The sequence below is a fragment of the Sciurus carolinensis genome, chromosome 1 (assembly GCF_902686445.1).
Source record: "Sciurus carolinensis chromosome 1, mSciCar1.2, whole genome shotgun sequence".
NCBI classification, from domain to species: domain Eukaryota; kingdom Metazoa; phylum Chordata; class Mammalia; order Rodentia; family Sciuridae; genus Sciurus; species Sciurus carolinensis.
In genome coordinates, this window is record NC_062213.1 from 18,157,006 (window position 1) to 18,181,412 (window position 24,407).

A 24,407-nucleotide genomic window follows, 5' to 3' on the forward strand; every position below is an offset into this window, starting at 1 on the left:
CCTGCTTGACTCTGACGATGGGTCAACTCTGACCCTCTGGAGGAATGGTATTCTTCCAGTTGCCAGTCACCAGCAGCCCAGGGAAGGGGACTTACCTTGGGTCACCCAACGGCCAGCTGGGGGTTGAAGGTCTTCTCATTCCCACTCCGCTGTTCTTCTCCACAGTATGCGAAGGATCAATTTTCCTCGGCCCTGGAGAAGGGAGGCCTTAACTTCCTCCTCTCCATCAGAGATGTGATGAAGAGTCCAACCACAGCATCCTGCTTTTAAAACCTGGCTTGTAAAGTTGGACCTCCCCAATATGGAAAACAAGAAATGTGGCCCCAAACAAATTTGGACTGGGAGGTGGCTGAGTGGAAACCCAGGCTGAGCTCTAGGGAGCAGGCAGAAATGAAGAATGAGGAACAGAGGAAAAGGTTATAAAAATGTTTAGTCTTTGCTTTATTGAGTTCCAACAAATGAGCAACAAGTTAGAAAAACTGGTTTTGATTCAAACTCCCTAGTATTTTATTTGTGCAGTGTACTCGAAGGGGAGGGGTGGGAAAGAAAAGGGATTGCAAACATAATTCATATTGCAACATTTACACCAAATATGTCTCTTGGTTTTCCTTTAAAAGTTAGGACTAACTTAAAAAAAAAAAAGTGCACTCAGGTATCTAAAATTGACCCAAAACAAATACACACACACACACACAAAAACAAACAAACAAAAAATCAATTCATGGTGAGGCTTCAAGCTGAAATCTTGTCAAACACCACACCAATAAAGGCAGTTGAGAAGAGAAATGAAAACCAAAGCTTCTCATCTGTGTACCATCTAGAGAGGAAGATCATTTTTGTTTTAATTTTGTAAGTGTAATGGTGATGTTAACAATCATGGGAGCCCTTTCTGCTGGTATTTAAAAAGGTGCTTAAAGAGGACAGCCACCTGCTACCCAGTCTCCCAGTGCTGCAGAAGAGGCCAAGGGGTTGAGAAGTCAGACCCCCCTCTTAGCAGTTCAAAAGGCCTGCATGTGGCTAAGGCGGGGACCCGCAAGGCAGCTGGGAAGAACTGGGAAGGGGTTTGATGTGGAAGATCTGATGTCTGAAGCCCACTTGGGGCTGAGACAGAGGCCCAACCTCAGTCCTTCCCACCAAGACATCTTCCAAATTTCAAACTACCATCATTTAAAGAGAAATTCTCCCTACCTAAAGTCCAGTAGATATAATGGCACTAATACTAATACTCCCTCCCCCAGTTAATAAAATAAAAACAGAAAAAGAGAAAAGGGAAAAGTAATGTGGTTAGCCCCCCTTCCTGGAAAAAGTCTGACAATGGAAGTGCTGGGAAAGGAAGTGGCCCTCCATTAAAAAGGTAACAAAGTTCCCACATTGTACAAATCAGTTCCAGTATAGCAAGAGGCGGGGACCAGGGCAGTGGAGCAAACTATGTACAGGGACCCATTGAAAACGCAGTGTAGGACTTTGGCACTATTATGAACAATTCCCACTGGCTCTCTGGGAGGTGCGTTGGTGGCTGGGGTTCCTGCACCCTCCAGGCACACGCGGGCTCAACAGTTCCACTTGGAGTCGCTGGCGAGGTGGCCCATGGCCCAGAAGTTCTCTTCATTCTTCAAAGACAGAGTGTCCCCTTTATCAGCACAGAGGTTCTGCTGCACTTCCCTAGAAGGATGACACATACCAGAGACAAGGCGTCAGGGAGGGGACTGTCATTTGTTGGGGTGGAAGGCAGCCCTCCTGGGGTGGGGAACTCCAGGGCTTGGAAGAGGGTCAGATGCCATTCAAGTTTGGGGCTAGTTTTAAGAAAGGAGTGAGTCCTGAGCACAGAGTGACATTCTAGGGAATGTCTTCAGAGTCAGGCCTTTGAAAACTGAATGGCTTTCTGGGTAAGGGAAGGTGGTGGCCTGTGACTCTCTTCACTATCATGAGACCCTTTTACTACTCCTGGGGAGGCATGAGTCTCAGTGGCTTCTAAAAGGTCCTGGAATCACACAAACCTGAACTCAGGTCCTGATTTTCCCATTTAGTGGCTGTGGGGTTGTACCCATGTGACTTAACCTCTCCAGGGCTTAGTTTTTGTAACACAGGGATGACAATAATATCTACCTCATCATCCCAAAATGATTCAAAAAGTTGATATGTACAGCAGCCTTGGGAGGAGTGCCTGGCATATGGTAACAGTATTTTATATGCTTTTGTTAGATGGAGCCTTTTCCAAACAGGATAGGATATATAATGGTAATAATAAGATGCACTACGTAGGAGGAAAGGAAGATGGTGGAATAGGGAGATACTTCCCTGGCAGTGCTATGGCATGAAACCAAGAAAAGCAGACAGGTAGCTTTTCAAAAAGGTGGGTGAATGAACAAAACTTATGAGGGACTCTTTTGGGATTTAATACTGGAAGCTCAAAGCAGATTGGGGACTCAAGAGATTGAATATAATAAAATGGTGAAGAAATTTCCAGTGCCACAACTGTGGCAGTGGTTGGAGGCACAAACCAGAACCATCCCTCTGTGAATGCAGTAAAACAATAAGGAAATTAAAGGAACCCTCATTCTTGGGGGAACTGAAGCATATCAGGGTATGGACAGTTAAGAGATCAGAGTCACTGCCTGACTAAACAGTAAGGTGTACTCCTTCTATGGGAAAAAAAAGCCACCATCTCTCCCAATGACATGCAGAGGGCAGTGGAAGGAACCATTCTGTAGCTGTGGCATGGGGGTTGGCATCTAGGGGAGCTGATTTCTGGCAGACCTGAGTCTGGCTTGAAAAATAAGCTAGGGGAACCCACACTGCATGACAGAGAATGTGCCTAAATGACCAGGAGAAAATCAAGCATGGAGAAAATCAAGGTTTACACACGGGACAACTGGTCGCAGAAACCCACCTGGCTTCCCCCTTCCCCTCTAATCCAGCTGCTTGTAGGACCAGCTGGGAGAGTGCCTGACCAAGAATTCTAAAGGGCAGGGATGGGAGAGATTGAGTTTGGAGACTGAATCAGAGACCAGGAATTGTGGGGTCCAACAGGTGATATAGTGGGCTAAGAACTGGCTCCTATACCACACAAGTGGAACCCAAAGGAGGTTCCTGGGGTGCAGTCTTCCAGTGTGGACCGGCAATTGCTGGACTCTAATGGTGCACTGATTTAAAATCTCCAGACCAATTGGCATTCAGTGAAGAGCCTGGAGCCCACCTAAGCTTACACCTGCCTCCAGGAGTTCCCCTTATGGCATTACCTCTTTCACCCTAGCAACCCCACCCACCCTAGCTTCACCCACCCTGAGGGTGAAGCAAGTGTCAAACTCCAGACAACCCCACTTAAATACTGAGAAGGGAAACTGAGAAACTTTTGATCTCCAACAGAAACAATTGTTCAATTTTTCATTGAGATCTTTTTTCTTTTCTTTTTAATTTTTCTCTCACATTTCTACCATTTTTGGAACCAAATATTTTCATGCATTAGTTTATTGAGGACTAAGATGTGTGGGTAGTATATTTAGATTTTGTTTTGTACTCTTTTATTTTTATTCTTTTCTCTTTCTTTTTTCTTTCTACTTTAAAAAAATTGCTTTGTTTATGTTTTTTCTCTCACTTATCTATTTCCCTTGATTCTCTTTTCTCCTGCTATCAGTTTACCTCTATTATTTCCTCCTTCACTCTTCCTTTAATTTTTTACTTCTATCTTCTCTCCTCCTTCCTCCTAAACATCACACCCTATCACTCCTATTCTCTCTTTGTCCACCATTGAAAATTGTAAACCCCTGGCAAACTTACTGTTTTTATTGTAGGCAATAACTGAACATACCATTTCTGTTCATTGAGACAAAACTGTAGATGTTCTAGTAAGAGTTATTTGGTTTAATGTTGTGTATTATTTGCATTGTTTGCTGTTATTATTTGTCTCCTCCTTAATGGCATGGTACTGGAAATCTTCAGGGACACTATAAGTCTATAGGGTAGAAACTACATAGTCTCAGATCTATACTGCTAGATGGGCAGACACACAAACAACATGAAAAACAAGGGAAAAAATTGCCCCAAACAATCCAAGATGCTCCAATAATAGGATCCATTAATGCCACAGTGGAAGAAATGTAAGAGAAGGAGCTTAGAATGTACATAGTTAAACTGAGTCATAAAGTAAAGGACTATTTAAGGAATGAAATCAGAGAGAAAATTCAGGAGATGACAGATCACTTCAATAAAGAGAGATTCTGAAAAGAAATTAAGCAGAAATCTCTGAAATGAAGGAATCAATAAACCAAATTCAAAGTTCAATAAAAAGCATCACCAACAGACTAGACCACTTGGAGGTCAGAGTTTCAGGCAATGAAGACAAAATATATAATCTTGTAAATAAAGTTGGTCATGAAGAAAAGATGTGAAGAGACCATGAACAGAACTTCCAAGAAATATGGGATTACATGAAAAGACCAAAGTTAAGATTTATTGGGATAGATGAAGATGCACAGATAAAAACCAAAGGAGTGCACAATCTTTTCAATGAAATAATATCAGAAAATTTCCCAAACCTAAAGAATGAAATGGAAAATCAAATACAGGTGGCTTACAGGACCCCAAATATACAAAATTACAATAGACCCACATCAAGCCACATTATTATGAAAATGCCTAACATACAGAATAAGGATGGAATTTTAAAGGCTGCCAGAGAAAACTGTCAGATTACATTTAGAGGGAAACCAATATGGATCTCAGTTGATTTCTCAACCCAGACCCTCAAAGCTAGAAGGTCCTGGAATAACATATACCAAGCTCTGAAAGAAAATGGTTGCCAACCAAGAATACTATACCCAGCAAAATTAAGCTTCCAATATGAAGATGAAATAAAAACATTCCATGATGAAAAAATATTAAAAGAATTCACAACTAGAAACCCTGCACTACAGAACATTCTCAGCAAAATATTCCATGAAGATGAAATGAAAAATAACGGTGAAAACCAGCAAAGGGAGGAACCCCCTAACGGGAGAGTCAATCAAAGGAGAAACTAACTCAAATTAAAAACCAGAAATAAACCAAAATGACTAGGAATACAAATCATATCTCAATAATAACTTTGAATGTAAATGGCCTAAACTCATCAATCAAAAGATATAGACTGGCAGACTGAATTAAAAAACAAGACCCAACAATACACCATCTCTAAGAGACTCACCTTGTAGGAAAAGACATTCACAGATTGAAGGTGAAAGGATGGGAAAAACATATCACTCACATGGACTTCATAAACAAGCAGGGTTTTCTATCCTCTTATCAGATAAAGTGGACTTCAAGTCAAAGTTAATCAGAAGGGACAAAGAAGGACATTTCATACTGCTTAAAGGAATTATACATCAACATGACATAACAAGAGTAAATATTTATGCTCTATACAATGGAGAATCTATGTACATCAAACAAACCCTTTTCAATGTTAAGAATACAATAGACCACAACACAATAATACATCTCTCTCATCACTGGATACATCCTTCAAACAAAAACTAAACAAATAAACTATAGAACTAAATAATATAATCAATAATTTAGACTTAACAGACATATACAGAGTATTTCATCCATCAGTGATTGAATTTACTTTCTTCCCAGGAGCACACAAATCCTTCTCTAAAATAGACCATACCTTATGCTACAAAGCAACTCTTAACAAATAAAAAAAAATAGAGATAATACCCTGCATTTGATCAAATCATAATGAAGTGAAATTAAAAATCAATGATAAAATAAAAAATAGAATCTACTCTAATCCCTGGAGACTAAGTAATATGCTACTGAATGACCAATGGATAGTTGAATAAATTAGAGGTGAAATAAAAAACTCTTAGACATTAATGAGAATAGCAACACAACATATCAAAATCTCTGGGACACTATGAAGGGGGTTCTAAGAGGAAAGTTCATTGCATTGAGCTCACTCATTAAAAGAATAGAAAATAGCCAAATAAATAACCTAACATTACATCTCAAAGTTCTAGAAAAAGATAAATCAAAACCAAAAGCATTAGAAGTCAGAAAATAATTAAAATCAGAGATGAAATCAATGAAAATGAAACAAAAGCAACAATTCAAAAAAATTGATAAAACAAAAAGATGGTTCTTTGAAAAAGTGAATAAAATTGATAAACCCTTAACCATGCTAATGAAGAGAAAGAGAAAACTCAAATTATAAAAATTCATGATAAAAAAGGAAACATCATGATGGACATTATTGAAATACAGACAATAATCAGAAATTATTTTGAAAATTTATACTCTAAATAAAATAAAAAATCATGAAGACATCAACACATTTCTAGAGACATCTGATCTACCCAAACTGAATCAGGAGGACACACACAATTTAAACAGAGCAATTTCAAGCCATTAAATAGAAAATACCATCAAAAGCTTACCAACTAAGAAAAGCCCAGGACCAGATGGATTCTCAACTGAGTTCTACAAGATCTTCAAAGAAGAATTAACACCAGTAATTTTTATTCCATGAAATAGAAAATGAAGGAACCCTTCCAAATTCATTCTATGAAGCTAGTATCATCCTGATACCAAAACCAGACAAAGACACATCAAGGAAATAAAACTTCAGATCTATATCCCTGATGAACATAGATGCAAAAATTCTCAATAAAATTCTGGCAAGTCACATAAAAAAGTATTAAAAAGATAGTGCACTACGATCAAGTGGGGTACATCCCAGCGATGCAAGGTTGGTTCAACATACAGAATCAATAAAAGTAATTCACCACATCAATAGATTTAAAGACAAGAATCATATGACCATCTCAATAGAAGCAGAACAAGCATTTGACAAAATACAGCACCCCTTCATGTTCAAAACACTAGAAAAACTATGAATGGTAGGAACATACCTTAGCATTCTAAAAGCTATATATGCTAAACCCAAGGCCAACATCATTCTAAATGGAGAAAAGTTGAAAGCATTCCCCCTAAAAATTTGAATAAGACAAGGATGTCCTCTTTCACCACTTTTATTCAACATTGTCCTTGAAACTCTAGCCAGAGCATTTAGACGGAAGAAAGAAATTAAAGGGATACAAATAGGAAAAGAAGAACTCAAACTATTTCTATTTGCCAACGACAAGATTCTATATTTAGAAGTCCCCAAAAATTCTACCAGAAAACTTCTAGAACTCATAAATGAATTCACCAAAGTAGCAGGATATAAAATTAATACACATAAATCAGTTGTGTTTCTATACATCAGTGATGAATCTACTGAAAGAGAAATTAGGAAAACTACCCTATCCACAGTAGCCTGAAAAAAGAACTATTTGGGAATCAATCTAACAAAAGAGGTAAAAGATCTTCACAATGAAAACCACAGTACATTAAAGAAAGAAATTGAAGAAGAACTTAGGAGATGGAAAGATCTTTCATTCTCTTGGATAGACAGAGTTAACATTGTCAAAATGGCTGTACTACCAAAAGTGCTATATAGATTTAATGCAATTCCCATTAAAATCCCAATACATTCTTCATAGAAATATAAAAAGTGGTCGTGAAATTAATTTGGAAAAGTAAGAGACCCAGAGTAGCCAAAGAAATCCTTAGCAAGAAAAGTAAAGCAGGAGGTATCACAATACCAGGCCTTAAATTATACTACAGAGCTATAGTAACAAAAATGGCATGTTATTGGCACCAAAACAGATGTGAAGACCAATGGTACAGAATAGAAGACATAGAGACAAACCCACATAAATATAGATATCTCATACTAGATAAAGGTGCCAAAAACACAAGAGAAAAGATAGCCTATTCAACAAATGGTGCTGGGAAAACTGGAAATCCATATATAGCAAAATGAAATTAGATCCCTATCTCTCACCCTGCATAAAACTTAAAGTGGATTTAGGATTTAGGCATTAGAACAAAGTCCTTGTGCATGATAGAAGAAAAAGTAGGCCCAAGTCTGTACCATATTTGTTTAGGAACTGATTTCCTTAACAAGACTCCTAAAGCACAAGAAGTAAAATCAAGAATCAGCAAATGGGATGGAATAAAACTAAAAAGCTTCTTCACAGCAAAGGGAACAATCAAGAACATGAAGAGAGAACTTACAGAATGGGAGAAAATCTTTGCCACCTGCACCTCATACAGCATTAATCTCCAGGATGATTAAAAACTCAAAAAACTTCACCAAAACACCAAATAACCCAATCAATAAATGGACTAAGGAACTGAACAGACACTTAATAGAAGAAATACGATCAGTTGACAAATACATGAAAAACTATTCAACATCTCTAGCAATTAGAGAAATGCAAATTAAAACTACATTGAGATGTCATCTCACGCCAGTCAGAATGGCAATGATCAAGGATACAAGCAACAATAAATGTTGGCGAGGATGTGGGGCAAAAGGTACACTCATACATTACCGGTGGGATTACAGATTGGTAAAACCACTCTGGAAAGCAGTATGGAGATTCCTCAGAAAACTTGGAAAGGAAACACCATTTGACCCAGATATGTCACTCCTCAGTTTATACCCAAAGGACTTAAAATTAGCATACTACAGTGACACAGTCACACCAATATGTACAGCAGCTCAATTCACAATAGCTAAACTATGGAACTAACCTAGGTGCCCTTCAAAAGATGAATGGATAAAGGAAATGTGGCATATATACACAACGGAATATTACTCATCTTTAAAGAAAAATGAAATTATGGCATTTGCTGGTAAGTGAGTGGAGTTGGAGAATATCATGCTAAGTGAAATAAGCCAATCCCCAAAAAACAAAGGCTGAATATTTTCTCTGATATGTGGATGCTAACTCACAATGGGGGCAGGTAGGGAAGAATAGAAGTATTATGGATTAGACAAAGAGGAATGAAGGGAAGGGTCAGGGAATGGCAATAGGAAAGATAGTAGAATGAATTGGACATTACTATCCAATGTGCATATATGATTACATGATCAATGTAATTCTACATCATGTACAACCCAAAGAATGAGAAGTTATACTCCATATATGTATAATATGTCAAAAATTCTATCATGTATAACTAATAAGAACAAATAAAAAATAAAAAAGATGCACTACGACTACATAAAGTATATTTTTATTTAATGCTTATATCAACCCTAAGAAGTATAGATATTATTCCCATTTTACAGGTGAGGAATTTGAACACAGAGAGAATAATTAGTTACCCAAGATCACACTATTTGTAAGCAGAGGTGGGATAAAACCCTGGTAAGCTCTAGATCCTGTGCTCTTAACAAATGGTACTTATTAGAAGTCAGTAAGGAGAAAGTTTAATTCTTATATTACTCCTAAGTCATGAAAGTAGTTCAAGGACCTTCCTATGGGTTGAATGTGTCCCTCCAAAAGCATATAAAACATAATTGAAGCCCTAATCCTCAGTACTCAGAGTGTAACTACCTGGAAATACCTTCACAAAAGTAATTGGGTTATGAGGTCATCAGGGTCGACCCTCATCTAACAGGACTAGTGTCCTTATATAGAGGGGAAATGTGGACCCAGAGACAGACAAAGGAAGGACCCACACAGGGGAGAAGGCCATGAGAAGACAGGCGGAGATCAGGATGATGTGTACACAAGCCAAGGCAGGCCAGGGACTGCCAGCAGTCGCCAGCAAGCAGGAGACGCCTGGATCAGACACCCTGGGTGCCCTTGCCCCCAGAAAGAGCCTGCCAATCTCCAGAACTGTGAGAGAACACGTTTCTACTATTTAAACCACCTGGACTGTGCTACGTTATGGAGTTCTAGGATACTAAGTCACATCTCCATTTTTACTTCTGTTGGCTCCCAGCATCCAGAGATTCTAGGAAAGGAATCCAAAGAAGCTCAGTTGTGAAGAATACAGCCAGCATTCCAGGACAGGCTAGAGGTATGTCAGATCTGGGGATCCCCGAAGCCACGACTTTTCTTTGCCTCCCTTCTGGTAAGGCCATGTTACGGCTTGGGCACTCTCTGGCTGAGAGGTGATTTTTGTAGAGGGGACCAAGAGCAAGAAGAGCAAACTTCTTAGTCAAAGGTATCAGCAAGTCACCCATAACGTCCTTCATTCTGAATGTTAAGCACACCCATGTCCCCTCAACAACTCTGTGAGTAAGGCTGAACTGTTATTGAGAAACCAACTTGTAAAAGAAAAGTCTGTGGATGAAATCAGATTCCAGGGACGTCCTTGGGATCTGGTTTGACCTGCAAGGAATCTAGCCAAAGTCACCCATCACCATCCTTATTAGGTGATGTTGCCACATCACTCATTGCATGAGTGGAATGGAAGCCGGGGGAGCAAAGGTGATTGCCCTGGGCCACAGGACCTCAGCGGAATAGTCAGAACCGAGAACAAGCATGGCGGTAGCAAGAGTGACTGTAGCTGATGTTTCTCTCACAGTTAACACGAGCCAGGCCCAAGGCTAAGTGATAACACAATCATCTCTTTTTACTCCTTCCAGTGCCCTGGCAGGATGGCGACTGTGAGGCCCACTCTACAGCAAAGAAACTGAGGCTCAGAGAGATTCAATGCCACGCTTCCCATTAGGCCAGTCCAACTGCAGAGCCGCCTGGCTCTTAATCGCACCTCTCCAGACCTGATGCGGGTCCAGGTCATGCAGTCTGCCTGCATGGAGCCACCTGGCCGAGGAAAGAGCGCGTCTGCTTCAGAGGTGGGGGGCTGGGGCACACAGTGAGGACCACATGCCTTATTGCCCATCTGGGCAGAGTCGCGTGTGCCCTGTGGATGGGCACAGTGGACCACAGCCAGGTTCCTCCTGTGCACCAAGGAACAGGGTTTTCCCAGCAAATGGCTTCGCTCCCTCCGGCAGGGAGGCTACCCTGGTGGGATGTGTACTTGGATAGTTCCTCAGACCCCAGGAAACGAGGCCCAGGGTGGGAGAACAGGCAGCCACCGTTCTTATTTCTCCTGGTCTGGCAGAAGAGTCCAGATTGGCGCAGGACTGTGGTGCAGAATGGAGAGAGCTCTGGAGTTGAGACAGCTGGGAACCAGGATCTGCCTCTTCCCAGCTGGGTGCTGAGGTTGGTTCCTTAACCCCCCTGAACCCCACTTCTGTTGTACAGAACTGATGGGGGAGGTTACACATGAGGGATGCAAAACAGAGATGATAGGGGCTCAAGAAATATTGCTTTATTTTTCTGGAGGAAGGCTAGATGTAAAATTAGAGCTTTATATGTAAGGGAACTTCCTTGTTTATGCATGTGAGTATACATATTTTCTCTCTCTTATAATGACAAGAAACTCTCTTTTCTTTCTTTTATTTTGGTACCAAGTATCAAACACAGGGGTGCTTTACCACTGAGCTACATCCCCAGACCTTTATATTTTTTATTTAAAGACAGGGTCTCACTAAGTTGCTTAGGGCCTCACTAAGTTGCTGAGGCTGGCTTGCTCTGTGGTCCTCCTGCCTCAGCCTCCTGAACTGCTGGGATTACAGGTGGGCGCCACTGCGCCCAGCACAACTGTGTCTCTTTAAGTGCATGGCCCAAACTCTTACTTTCTAGGTAAAGCTCTATATGAAAGAAGCTCTCCATTCAGCAAGGCGTTTTCCTGATTCCTTGTGTAATTTCTTATGGATGAAAACATGCGTGATCCTGCAATTATGTATATTAATTTAAAAAAGATGCTAGCTGGGTACAGTGGCCACTCCTGTAATCCCAACCACTTCGGAGGCTGAAGCAGCAGGATCCCAAGCTGGAGGTCAGACTCAGCAATTTAGCAAGATCCTGTCTCAAAAAGTAGAAAGGGCTGAGGATGTAGCTCGGTGGTGGAGCACCTGTCCAGCACGCGGCGGGCTCTGGGTTGGATCCCTAGCGCGAATGAGGCTTTAAAACAAAAGAACCGATTGCAGGCGGAAAGGGCGACACAGGAAAAGGGAGACAGAAGGGAGATAAGCCTGTTTTTTTTTCCTCTCTGCAGAGATCCCAGTGACATTCTCATCCTCAGAACACCTGGACTTCTCACCTTTCCCAGGTGTGTGGCACTGGGCAGGGCTTAGGCTACTGGAGCTGGTGGCACTCTCCAGGGAAGGCTAGGGAGATGCTTGGGAGGCTAGGGACCCTGCCCCCTCCAGGGGCATCTGCTCATGGCCCAAGCCCAGTGGGCTGAAGTGTGGGGAGCTCAGTGACTGGGACAACGGCCGGGGCTGGTGTCACTCGCGGCCCCACGGGGTTCACATTGGAGGAAGCAGCACAGATAAAATGACCTCTGACCCCTGCATTCTCTTGCACAAGCAAACAACCTTTCTTGAATGTGTTTCCGTCTCAGACTCCTGAGCAGATAGATGCCCTGGCACAGCTGGTTGAGGCCATTGTCCCACACTGCAGGGTGACATTTTGTGTCACTCTGGTTATTCCCTTTGCTGCCTTTACCAGTGGCCTGGGAAAAAGCCCAGGCCCCCCAGAATCCTGCTCTGGCCCTGCTGGGGACACTCTCCCCTGGTTCTGCTCCACCACTGTGGATTCACCTGCTCGCGGCCAAGCTTCTGTCTCCTGGACGTTGGCGCACGCGTGGTCCTCCCCCAGGGACACCGCGGAGGCCCACCCCTTCCCCTCAGGCAGCAGGGCACTTTCCCAGGAAGGTCTTCCTCCTGGAGGCTGCCAGAGCTGCCAGACATTCCTGCACAGGGCTTCTCAGGCCCCTGCCACCTGCTGACTTCAGATCGCCTGGGTGACTGATTGTACGTGGATGTGAGGCTGTGAGGAGTGGACAGTGCCCATCGAGTTCACGGCTGGCCCCTGCTGCCCCTTCCTGCAGTGCCGAGTCTGCACAGGATCCTCAATGAACCTAAATCAAGGGACAATGGGAAGCCAGCCTGGTGCTGTCGGCGTGATGGCAGCTACATGGGTCGAGGACAAAATCCCCAATTCAGGGCTTTGTTGTTCCGTTACAGAATACCACCATGCTTCGACAGCATGTCTCCTGCTCATTCCCTTGGGCGGCTCTGGGGGGTCTTATCGCCCGATCAGACGGATTCTCCAGCAGTGAACTCACACCCTGATGGGTCACCTCATCCTACAGCACCGAATCTCAGCTTTGGAGGAAACTGCAAGGCCACTGGGCTCATTTCCACGTGGGTCCTATTGGGACATTCCTGTAACAGCGACGTCCAGGTTGACACCCCCATGAACACGGCCCAGGACAGGGAACCCCTGACCTCCACACCTGCCTTGGGGGTGACGGGCACACTGACAGCACTAGTTCTTCAGCAAACCTTCCCTAGCGTTTTATGCATTGGGGGGAAATTAGAATTTTTTTCATCTGTCTTTATTTAATTTTCTCTGGAAGGTTTCCCCGAAGGCCCTGGGGCTTTGGGAGAGAGTGACAGTGCATTCCACGAGAGAAAAGCAAACACTGAGATGCTGAGACGGTGACTATCCTTTCTTTTTTTTAAACCACCCCACTCCTTTTTTCATAGTAATAATTGACAATTGGCAACATCGCAAGGTTGAATCTGAAGTCTCATGCTGTCTTTAGCAGCTCCTGTAGTTTTCCACTTACTGCTTATCTTGTTCCCTGTGATGTCCCCGAGGAGGGGCTCAGCAGAGTTTGAGGAGGGGACAAAAGGCAAGATGGCTTCCAAAGTATTCTGGGCTGGTTCCACGTGTCAGGCACCATTTTCTCTCAAGACCCAGCCCCACTTCTCCATCCAGCTTCCTTTGAGCAACATCACACTGCACACTGACACCCTGGGGACCGTGGTGGCATGCTGAGATCCTCACCCTGAGGGAGTAGTGCCCAGGCTTGGGTTAAAATGGATGTTTTAAGTATTGTGCCAGAAATCCTGACCTGGGGGTGCAGCCTGGGGTCCTGGAACCAGGATTTTTATCCGTCACCTAGAGAGTCTCCCACAGTTGTCTGGAGAGCTTGTTTACTGAGTGCCTGTCGCCTGTTAACCATTCATTACATTGTCATCTGGCTCCTGTTTTGTTGGGAAGAAACCTTCCTGCAGTTTAATAGTAGTTTCTCTAGAGGAATTTTCTCTCTCTTATTTTTGGGTGGTGCTGGTGTTTGCGAGGCAAGCACTCTACCAACTGAGCTCTATCCCCAGCTCGTCATTTTCTCTCTGGTTCCACTTCTCCCCTTTAGTTGTACTTACCAAGTTATTACTGGTATGCAAAAAACTGCACATAATTAAGGTATACAGTTTGGCCATGGTTTGGACATGAGGTGTCCCCCAAAAGCTCATGTGTGAGACAATGCAAGAAGGTTTTGAGGAGAAATGACAGGGTTTTGAAAGTCTTAACCCAGATAGTGAATTAATCCCCTGATGGGGATTAACTGAGTGGTAACTGAAGGCCAGTAGGGTGTGGTTGGAGGAGGTGGGAATTGGGGGCGTGCCTTTGGGGTACACATTTGGTGAGCTGAGCTTAGTCTCTCTCTTTCTGCCTTCTGATCATGTGAGCTGCTTCCCTCTGCCAAACTCTTCCGCCATGGTGTCCTGCCTCACCTTGAACCCTGAGGAGTGGATTCTGTTGTCCAAGGACCAAGACCTCTGAAACCATGAGCTCTCAAATGAACTTCTCCTCCTCTAAAGTTGCTCGTGTCGGGTCTTTTAGTGACAGCAGCAAAAAAGCTGACTAAAACAAGTGAGTATGGACATGTATACACGTTATCACAATCTAGTAGTGAATACATCTGGCATCTCTTAAAGTTCCCTTGCATATCCTCCTTTTTGGTGGTGTGATGGTTAATCTGAATTGTCAACTTGATTGGATTAAGAGATACCTAAGGCTAAGAGACTTCCGGGTGGGTCAGTGATAGTGTTTCTAGGAATGATCGGCATGTGGGACAGCAAATGGAGGGGAGACCCGCCCAAGTGTGAACAGCACAGTCCAATAGGTCGAGGGCCTGGAAGAACAAAGAGGCAAAAGAACAAGGAAGCATCAGCACCTGGAGCAGGTGCTCATCACCTGAGGACACCAAACTCCAGCTCCTTCCCTCTTCCGAAGCAGACTCTGACAAGAGACCCTCCAGGGGTTTCCAGGCCTTCTGTCCTGGACTGGGGCTGCCTCATTGATCCCTCTTGTTCTGAGGCTCCAGCTTCTTGGACTGTGCAGCTACTGGTTCCTCCAGTTCTCTATCCTGCAGACGGCCATTGTGGACTATCCTGTGTCTGACTGTGTAAGCCAATCTAATAAACCCCTCCCCCACTTTTTTTTTTCAACTTTTTAAAAAAATTTATTTTATTGTAAACAAATGGGATACATGTTGTTTCTGTTTGTACATGAAGTAAAGGCATACCATTTGTGTAATCATACATTTACATAGGGTAATGCTGTTTGATTCATTCTGTTATTTTTTCCTTCCCCCCACCCCTCCCACTCCTCTTTTCCCTCTATACAGTCCCTCCTTCCTGCATTCCTGCCCCCCTCCCACCCCCCGATTATGTGTCCGCTTATCAGTGAGATCATTCGTCCTTTGGTTTTTTGAGATTGGCGTATCTCACTTAGCATGATATTCTCCAATTTCATCCATTTGCCTGCAAATGCCATAATTTTATTATTCTTCATGGCTGAGTAATATTCCATTGTATATGTATACCACAGTTTCTTTATCCAGTCATCAATTGAAGGACATCTAGGTTGGTTCCACAATCTGGCTACTGTGAATTGAGCAGCTATGAACATTGATGTGGCTGTATCTCTGTAGTATGCTGATTTTAAGTCCTTTGGGTATAGGCCGAGGAGTGGGATAGCTGGGTCAAATAGTGGTTCCATTCCAAACTTTCTGAGGAATCTCCACACTGCTTTCCAGAGTGGCTGCACTAATTTGCAACCCCACCAGCAATGTATGAGTGTACCTTTTTCCCCACATCCTCGCCAACACCTATTGTTGCTTGTGTTCTTGATAATCGTCATTCTAATTGCGGTGAGATGGAATCTTAGGGTAGTTTTGATGTGCACTTCTCTTATTACTAAAGATAATGAACATTTTTTCATATATCTGTTGATTGCTTGTAGATCTTCTTCTGTGAAATGTCTGTTCATTTCCTTAGCCCATTTGTCGATTGGGTTATTTGTATTCTTGGTGTAGAGTTTTTTGAGTTCTTTATATATTCTGGAAATTAGTGCTATCTGAAGTATGATTGGCAAAGATTTTCTCCCACTCTGTAGGCTCTCTCTTCACATTGCTGATAGTTTCCTTTGTTGAGAGAAAGCTTTTTAGTTTGAATCTATCCCAGTTATTGATTCTTGCTTTTATTTCTTGTGCTATGGGAGTCCTGTTAAGGAAGTCTGATCCTAAGCCGACATGTTGAAGATTTGGGCCTACTTTTTCTTCTATAAGATGAAGAGTCTCTGGTCAGATTCCAAGGTCCTTGATCCATTTTGAGTTGATTTTTGTGCAGGGTGAGAGATAGGGGTTTAGTTTCATACGGCTGCATATGGAATAAATCCTTTTTATAATCATACCTACTTATATATCCTGTTGGTTCTGTTCCTCTAGAGAACCCTGACTAATGCACATGATAAGAACAGTTACTGTGAGATCTACCGTATTAACACTATTTTAAGTTCCTGCTGCTTGATAGCCACAGGTACCCTGTAATGCCGCGGGCCTCTGGAACTTACTCTTCTTGCCTAACTACAACATCCATAGGATGACTCCCCACGTCCCCTGCCTCCTGGCAAATGCCATTCTATTGTCCATTGCTATACCTCTCCATAATATTTCTGAGTCAAACTTTCTTTTATTGAATGGAATAATAAGAATTGAGAAAGAGAAATTATGTGGGCAACTTTTCAGGAGATGAGAAAACTCTGTACTATCCCAAATCACCCCCTGGGTCCCCTGGGGCACAGATGGTCTAAGATCTCTTTCCCTGCAGTGGGGTAGGGAGCTTCTGGGCAGGAGAAATTACTGAGACTTACAGTCTCCCCCAGTTTGATTGTGAGAAGTCTCAATGACAGCAGGCACCAGAGGGTTGTCCAGCAGAGTTCAACAGAGTTTGAGCCAAAGGAATTGTAACTTAGACCCGTGAAGCACATTCCTGAAGGGAGCCGGGTCTGAATCCCAGCTTCACCACTCTCTACCTTGATGATCTTGGATAGTTACCTTTCTCTGTCCCCTTCTCATTAGCAATAAATGAGGAAACTAACTCTGACTGTGGAAGGTCACTGTGAGACTGAGTTGAGTGAGCCTGTGTAAGGGGCTTGGGCAATACCTGGTAAATGTTACCCCTGTTGCCGTCCCAGGCCCCCACCTCACCCCTGAGAGGCAACTGACACTCAATGGCATGCACTCACACAGGTGGGGCCCAACAGAAAAAGTCAGCTTGAAAGGCAGGAAGTAGGTAACCAGTTCCTCATGTGGAGAGATGGGAGCGAGTTCAGGTGCAGCATCTAGTGAGCAGGGGCTATTTTCATGCTGGAATTCTAGGCTTTCAGATCCATTGGAGAGCTCAGTTGAAATCATTCCTTGATCTATGGGCTGCTGAATGAGTTGTGTTAGCAGCTATAAAGCAACATTAATATTGTTCATCTCCACCTGAGCTCTGGGTGACCAGGTACCTTGTTAATGAGCAATATCTTGAAAAAAAAAATCTTTTTTTGAGAATTAGGTCTCAATAGTTGGCTTCAAATATTCATAAACCACACTATAAACAGAAGTGCTGTCACTCAGGCTTGCTGTCTATTTACAGAACGTAGGCGGAGTGGGTTTCTTAAGGGGCCTAGGATTTTCAGAACGGCAAATGAGCTGTGGCTTCAATACAAAGTCACCAGGTGCACTCGTTCCTAACAAGAAAGCCGACCCGTCCTTTGAGGCTTTGAAACCAGACATTGACTTCTCCTCTTTAGCTGTGAGAGTCCTCGATGGCATCTTCTTCCAGCTGAAGGGAAATCTGCGGTTTAGCGTGGTCACCTTCATGGACCATCTTGGTTGGGTGCTGGCAGCTGCTCCGCCAGCCTCGCTGCTTCTCCTCATACTTTGTTATAGAGACGCTTCTTTTCTTAAACCTCACTTCCAATGTTCGGTCTGCAGCTTCCTTACCTCTTGGCCTTCGCAGAATTGAACAGAACTGTCTTCCTCTGGATCAGGATTTGGCTTAAGGGAATATTGTGGCTGGTTTGGTCTTCTAGGCAGACCACTAACATTTTCTCTGTATCAGCAGTAAGGTGGGTTTTGCTTTCTTCCCATCCATGTGTTCAGTAGAACAGCACTTTCAATTTCCTTCCAGAACATTCCATTGAATTCTCAGCTTGGCTGTTTGGTGTAAGAGGTCTGGTTTTCAGTCTGTGCTGGTTTCTGAATCTAGTGCCTTCCCCACTAAGATTCATCATTTCTAGCATTTGATTTAAAGTTAGATGCTACCCTTCCTTTCATCTGAACCCTTACAGTCCTTTGTAGAGTTATTAATGGGCCTAATTTCAAGTGTCTCAGGGCAGGGGAAGGTCTGAGGACAGGGAGAGAGATGGGGGAAGGGCTGGTTGGTGGAGCAATCAGAACACACACTTGAAGATTAAGTTTGCCATCTTCTTTGTGTGTGGCTCAGGGTACCACTCCAAATCACAATGACATATCACAGATTACCGATCATAGGTCATTGTAACAAATACAATAATGAAAAAGTCTGAATGATCGAAAGAATTGACAAAATGTAACAAAGATATTGTAGTGGTTAATTTGAATTGTCAACTTGATTGGATTAAGAGATGCCAATGTTTAAGAGGCTTCTGGGTGTGTCAGTGAGGGTGTGTCTAGGAATGATTAGCATGTGGGATGTGAACTGAAGGGGATCCCCTCCGTAAGTGTGGACAGCACCGCCCAGTAGGATGGTGGCTTGGATGGAATAAAAGCTGGAAGAACAAGGAAGCAACAGCGGATGTAAGCTCGACTCTTCTTGAATGGGTTCTTGATTGCTGCTTTGATCATCTGAGGATATTGGACTCTTGCTTCTTCCATCTTTCAAAGTGGACTCTGCCAGTGATTCTCCAAGGAGTTTCCAGAAGCCTTGGTCTTGGACTAGGGTTGCACTGTTGATCCCTCTTGTTCTGGGGCTTCTGCCTCTTGGACTGTGCAGCTACTGGTTCTTCCAGCTCTCTAGCCTGCAGACGGCCACTGTGGACTATCCAGCTTCTGGTTGGGTGAACCAATCTAATAAATCCCCTTTTTATAATCATACTTCCTGTTGATTCTGTTCCTCTAGAGAACCCTGACTAATACAGTCATGAAGCCAGCCTGTGCTGTTAAAAAAGTGGTGACTACAGACTTATTTGATACAGAATGACCACACACCTTTAGTTCATACAAAGTACCGTGTTCAGGAAGCACAGTAAAATGAAGCACAACCAAAGGAAGTACACCTGTTTGTGAAGCTGCCCAACACTCTCCCTTTCAACCCCTGCCCTTGGGAACTGGGCAAGTCACATCCATAGGGGTCACTCTTCAGTTCCCCTGTGCAGCAATTTCTTCTGGTCCTAGCACTTTTGAGTATGTTATTACTTTGGCCTAGAAAGCTTTCCCCTCCCCACTTCTCAGCCAAATCCCACATGTTGGCTTAAGCCTTCAGATTTTAATGCATCTGTTACCTCTTTACAGAGGCCTTTTGCAACCCTTAAATCAGGTCAAATTCTCTATTCTACACTCTAACAGCTCCATGTGCCTTTCCTTTTAGAAAACGAGCCAGTGTGGTAACTTTCCTTTTGGATTGATTAAAGCTTCATTTCCCATTTGACCTTGGACTCCAAGAGGGCAGAGACACGCTGGTACCACCTCCCTTCAGTGCTCTGCAGGTATTCCACAAACACTTGATGGATAAGTGAACCTAGTTGCTTACTATGAATGTCTCTGGGCTGGTTACTTTACCTCCTTGGGGCTTGCATCCTTCTCTGGAAAACGAGGGGGCTAGGTTTCATGGTTGCTAGGTTGCTACGAGCTGTCCACAGCATAGTGAGAATTCTGAGGGCGAGAAGCTCCAGAATTAGATCATTGTAAGGGGTGACAGTGAACTCCCTGCTGGGAACGAGGAAGCAGGGTTAGTGGGCAGTCCCTGCAGCATCGTCTAGTAAATATTTCGTGATAGATTTTCCAACATGCCCTTCCCTCAAGAGGCTCACACACTTGGACAGCTAATGCCCAACTCCTGTCTTCTGACTGCTGTCTTCCATGGGGAGGAATGAGTGATGGGAAAAACAGGGGAGGAGCATAAGAACTGTAATACCAGATTCCAATAACGGAAAAAACCAATGACCTCTGTTAATTCTCAGGTGGTTTCAATGAACCTGGTTTGTCTCCTCCAAAACTCACGTTGGAGTTTGATCCCCATTGTGAACTCCAGAGATGAAACTTGATCCAACTATAATGTTTAGAGGTGGGGCCTTAGAAGGTGATTAAAATTAGATGAGGTCTCTCCATGATTGAGAAGGGGTGGCTTTATAAGAAGAGGGAAAGAGATCAGAGGAGAGACATACTCTCCGTCTCTGCCATGTGACAGCCTGCGTGTCTTCTGAGTCTGCCAGGGACAAGGCCATCACTAGAGGTGCCCGTCAACCTTGGACCTCCTGAACTGTAAGCCCAAATAAACTTTTTCTTTTCTTTTTTTTTTTCCCAGCATTTTTATTTTATTTTATTTTTTTATTTTTACAGACTGCATTTTGATTCATTGTACACAAATGGAGTACTTCTTTTTAAAACACACCCAGTCTGTAATATTGTGTTACTAGCAGGAGAAAACAGACCAAGATAACCATTACTGAGCCTAGGCTCTGAATTTGCATTGGAGATTCAGAGATTAATGAGATATAGTCTCTGTCTTCAAGGGCCTGGTGGGGGAGAGAGACAGGGAAATAGATGATTAGAATATTTTCATTCATTCATTCATTCATTCATATGTCTGTATTTGGACAGTTAATGTGAGAAGAGGTGGGGACACACATATTCTGGATTTTAAATTGTGGTTTAGATGCAACACTTAGCAGCCTTACATATTTTAAGCAAACTGAACCATGGCGAATATAGTTTTTGGACATTTCACAAATTTTATGTCTTCCTTGAAGACATCCTTAATCATCAAGAGTTGGAAACTTTTGTCAGAAGTCTGGAGGCAGCGAAGGTAGTAGCTGGAGATTTGGAGTCAAATTTAGACACTGGCTGAGTGAGCTCAGCCAAGTACTTCAGGTTCCTGAGCCTTGGTTTCCTTTGTTTAAAATAAGTGAGAAGGCTTGCCTGTGTGGTTGGTGGACGGGCGGAGGCCCACTCTTCCTCCAGCTCCTCTGACTTCCATGTGCACAGCTCTCATTAACAGCCCGGATGGGCTGACAGTGTTTTCATGTACATTTCTTAGATGGATATCTAGGCAGGGGCTCCTGGTCCTGGTCAATCTGTACAGACCAGCACAGTGCCTGGCCCAGAAAGAGTGCTCCAGAGATCTTGCTGAATGAGTAACTTACACTTGCTTCCACCCCTGAGCACATTAAGACACGACCACTTCCTTTTTGTTGGATCTGGGTCATGGTCACCATTGGAGAGGCTGTGGGTCCCAGTGTGGTTGGGGTCAGGCATGTCTGGACAGATGAGGGGTGGTGTCTGGGCTCCAGCAGTGATTGGCATAGGAAGCTGGGGCAAGTCACTCATTTTCTTGAGCCTCAATTTTGCCCTTTATAAAATGGGGGGAAAGTTGTACTTACACCACAGTACAGGGCTGTTGTGGCGTTTATAGGACTTACTAGACTTGCTTCGAAGAGTGCTAAGCTCAGAGTACACACCCACAAATGGAAACTCCTGGTAGGAGTAGCCAGGGGATTAACCCTTGGGCCAACCATCCAGGCATGTTATCTGACAACATCTTGCTTAAGTAGGTTGACTCATCTTCAGGGGGAAAAAAATCATTCTTTAGCCTCTTGCTAGGATAGGTCTCTCAATGGGATGGCTCAGAAATTATCCAGTCCCAGAGACTGAGTCCAGACACCACCGCTCAAGGGCTGAGAGGATTCCTTAACTTGGTGTCTGACCTCACAGCTGAGATGAGCCTGGACCGAGACACACACTGTCACGAGTCTGGCAAAGCTCAAAGCCGAGGGGCTGGCTGGGAGATGCTTCACCCCTGCAGAGCAAATCCAACCCTAGAGCCCCTCTCAGCGGCTTGCCTAAGCCCCTTGCTCCTCTGTCTTGTGTATCACATGGTACCTTTTATAAAGTCAAAACTATGAATTTTTTATAGCATTATTATGTGTACAAGTGCACTTGACTGTGTTTCCTAAAAGCATGTGTGTAAGCAGGCCATCACTGGGTGTTTATGGATTTCAAGAGACCCAGACACTCAATTTATAGAAACTGTAACTTGGGGAGATATCCCCTCTCGCAGTCGCAAGGCTTCTTTAAGGGGTGCCTCTGGTGAGGACCTGGGCGAGCTTTCACATGGCACTGCCAGAGCGGAGGCAGCCCCTGCCTTCATATGATGGATCTCCAACACATCAGGAAGGCTTCAGGGCCTTCAACGCCACCAGCATTGGATCCGCCTCCGCCTCTCTTGGAGGAATGTTTCCTGGCTCCCAGCTGTGGCATTTACCATAAACACAAAGTGGGCTTCCTTGATGTTCCTAGATTTGGGGGGAAACAATCAATTCCTGCATTTCTGAGTTGTCTGGTGTTAATTCAAAAGTCAACGTCAGAAAGCCTGGGTGTCCTTCTGTGCTGGGCAGAGGGTCAGCAGAAGTGGGGAAGTTCTGTCCATCAGAAATAGATGTGGAGAGGGCGGGAGGAGCAGAGAAGGCTCCCGAGTCCAGCTGAGGTGCTGGCAGGGAATGTGGCCAAGTTCCTTGGCTTCTGGTTTCAGTTCCCGGGTTTCAAAGCATACAGAGCGATTCCTCCGAGAGAGTGAGGTGAGACCAGGTCTGGCCAGAGCAGCGACCGCCGCCATGCTTCTCCACTTCTCCAAAGGTTCTCTTTATGGTTTCGAATTCCCTCCCCTTTTCTGTTTCCTCTGGGTCTCAGGGGGGATCAGGCACACTCACAGCCCACCTGGGCATTCTCAACTGGGAGAAAGAATGGGGACAGGTGGGGACAGGTGGCCTCAGGGGCCTCTGGGGAACTGCCGCCTCTAGACAGCTGCTCACTCAGCCATGGAGAGTAGGAGGCCCCATTTGAGCTCACAGGAACCCTGCACATCCTTATATTCAAATTCAGCAAACGCAGCTGGCTCAGAGCAGAGCTGGTCGGTTAGGAAAACCTTTGGGTTTGTTTTGTGTTCTCCTCTTCTCATCATTTATGGAAACTAAACTCTACTTTCTGGCCACACCAAACCTCTTTCGATCCTCAACCTCACCATTCCTTTGCTCTGGACCTTGTCCCATGCTGTTCTTTCCACTTAAACAACTCTTTTCTTTGTGCCCTTGACTAACTTGCTCCTATGAGTTGGACGCAGAGACAGGCACCCCTTTCTCCAGAAAGACCCCTGTGGTTCCTAGCCTTGGTGTCCCTCCCTTGAGCTCCTGCACACAGCTGTGTCTGGCCCAATCACATCACACAGCACACTGACCAGTAAAGGAAAGTGCATGCTCTTCCTCCTTGGCCCACCTGAGCCCTATGCAAATGGGGACTGTGTCTTGGTCTCCATCACATTGTCTCTGGTGCCTTGCACAGCAGCAGGAACACAGAGGGGCTCTGGGTGTCCTGTCAAATGGTACTGAACCCTATTGTCTACTCCAGGGTGGGAGGAAAAAGTAACCATGTAGACTTACATTATAGATCAGATAAGGTCAAGGATAGAAGACAGGCAAGCGAGCTTCTTTCAGGCAGACCAAAAAAATAAAAAAATAAAAAAAACAAACCACTGCTTCATTCCTACATGAAAGAGATGAGCTGGGCTGGGGGTTTCCTAAGGAAGCAGGGAAAAGGCAGAGAGAGGAGGAGAGCAAGACGGCAAGATGGAGGCAGTGGCCGGCACTGCTGGGGGCCTTGGAGCTCTGTGAGTCCCTCTGCCACCACCAGCCTCCTCCCCCTGGACCTTGTCCTAGCCCAGACCCACGGTCGCTCCTCAAGAAGAAAGGACAGCATTCTGGGGCAGGCTTTGTTCTTGGCTGATGGAACTGACCGAGACAAGGCTTCTGGAGGATTTTACTTACTTACCAGGTGTCCCATTTTATTACTAAATTGTTAATGAGTGACATGCCATACAAAGGTGTCCAAGTTCACTAACACAGAGGTATGGTAACTTCCAGGCCTCTCTTTAGGACTTTATAAGTCATTATCGAGGTTCTTACCTTTATGTTATTATTTTTGAAGATAACTTGGTGTGGGGTTCCTTCTGAGTCCTTTCAAGTGTCTCTGGAGAAGCCCACCTGGGCAAATCGCACATCTTCCCCACTTTCCAAGATTTCAGCAAAGAACCCCTTTTCTCAGCTCACTCCCAGGCCAGAGGCTGTGCCTGGGTCTTG

General features: G+C 44.0%; 1 protein-coding gene across 1 annotated transcript in view; it reads right to left on the minus strand.

Moving 5' to 3' along the window:
- Positions 1-413: 413 nt before the first annotated feature.
- Zhx2 (zinc fingers and homeoboxes 2) overlaps positions 414-24,407 on the minus strand; it is a 160,909-nt gene continuing 136,915 nt past the window's right edge. The window contains exon 4 of the mRNA XM_047545164.1: positions 414-1,662. The gene's annotated coding sequence lies outside the window, so the exon portion shown is untranslated. The remainder of the gene's footprint in view (positions 1,663-24,407) is intronic.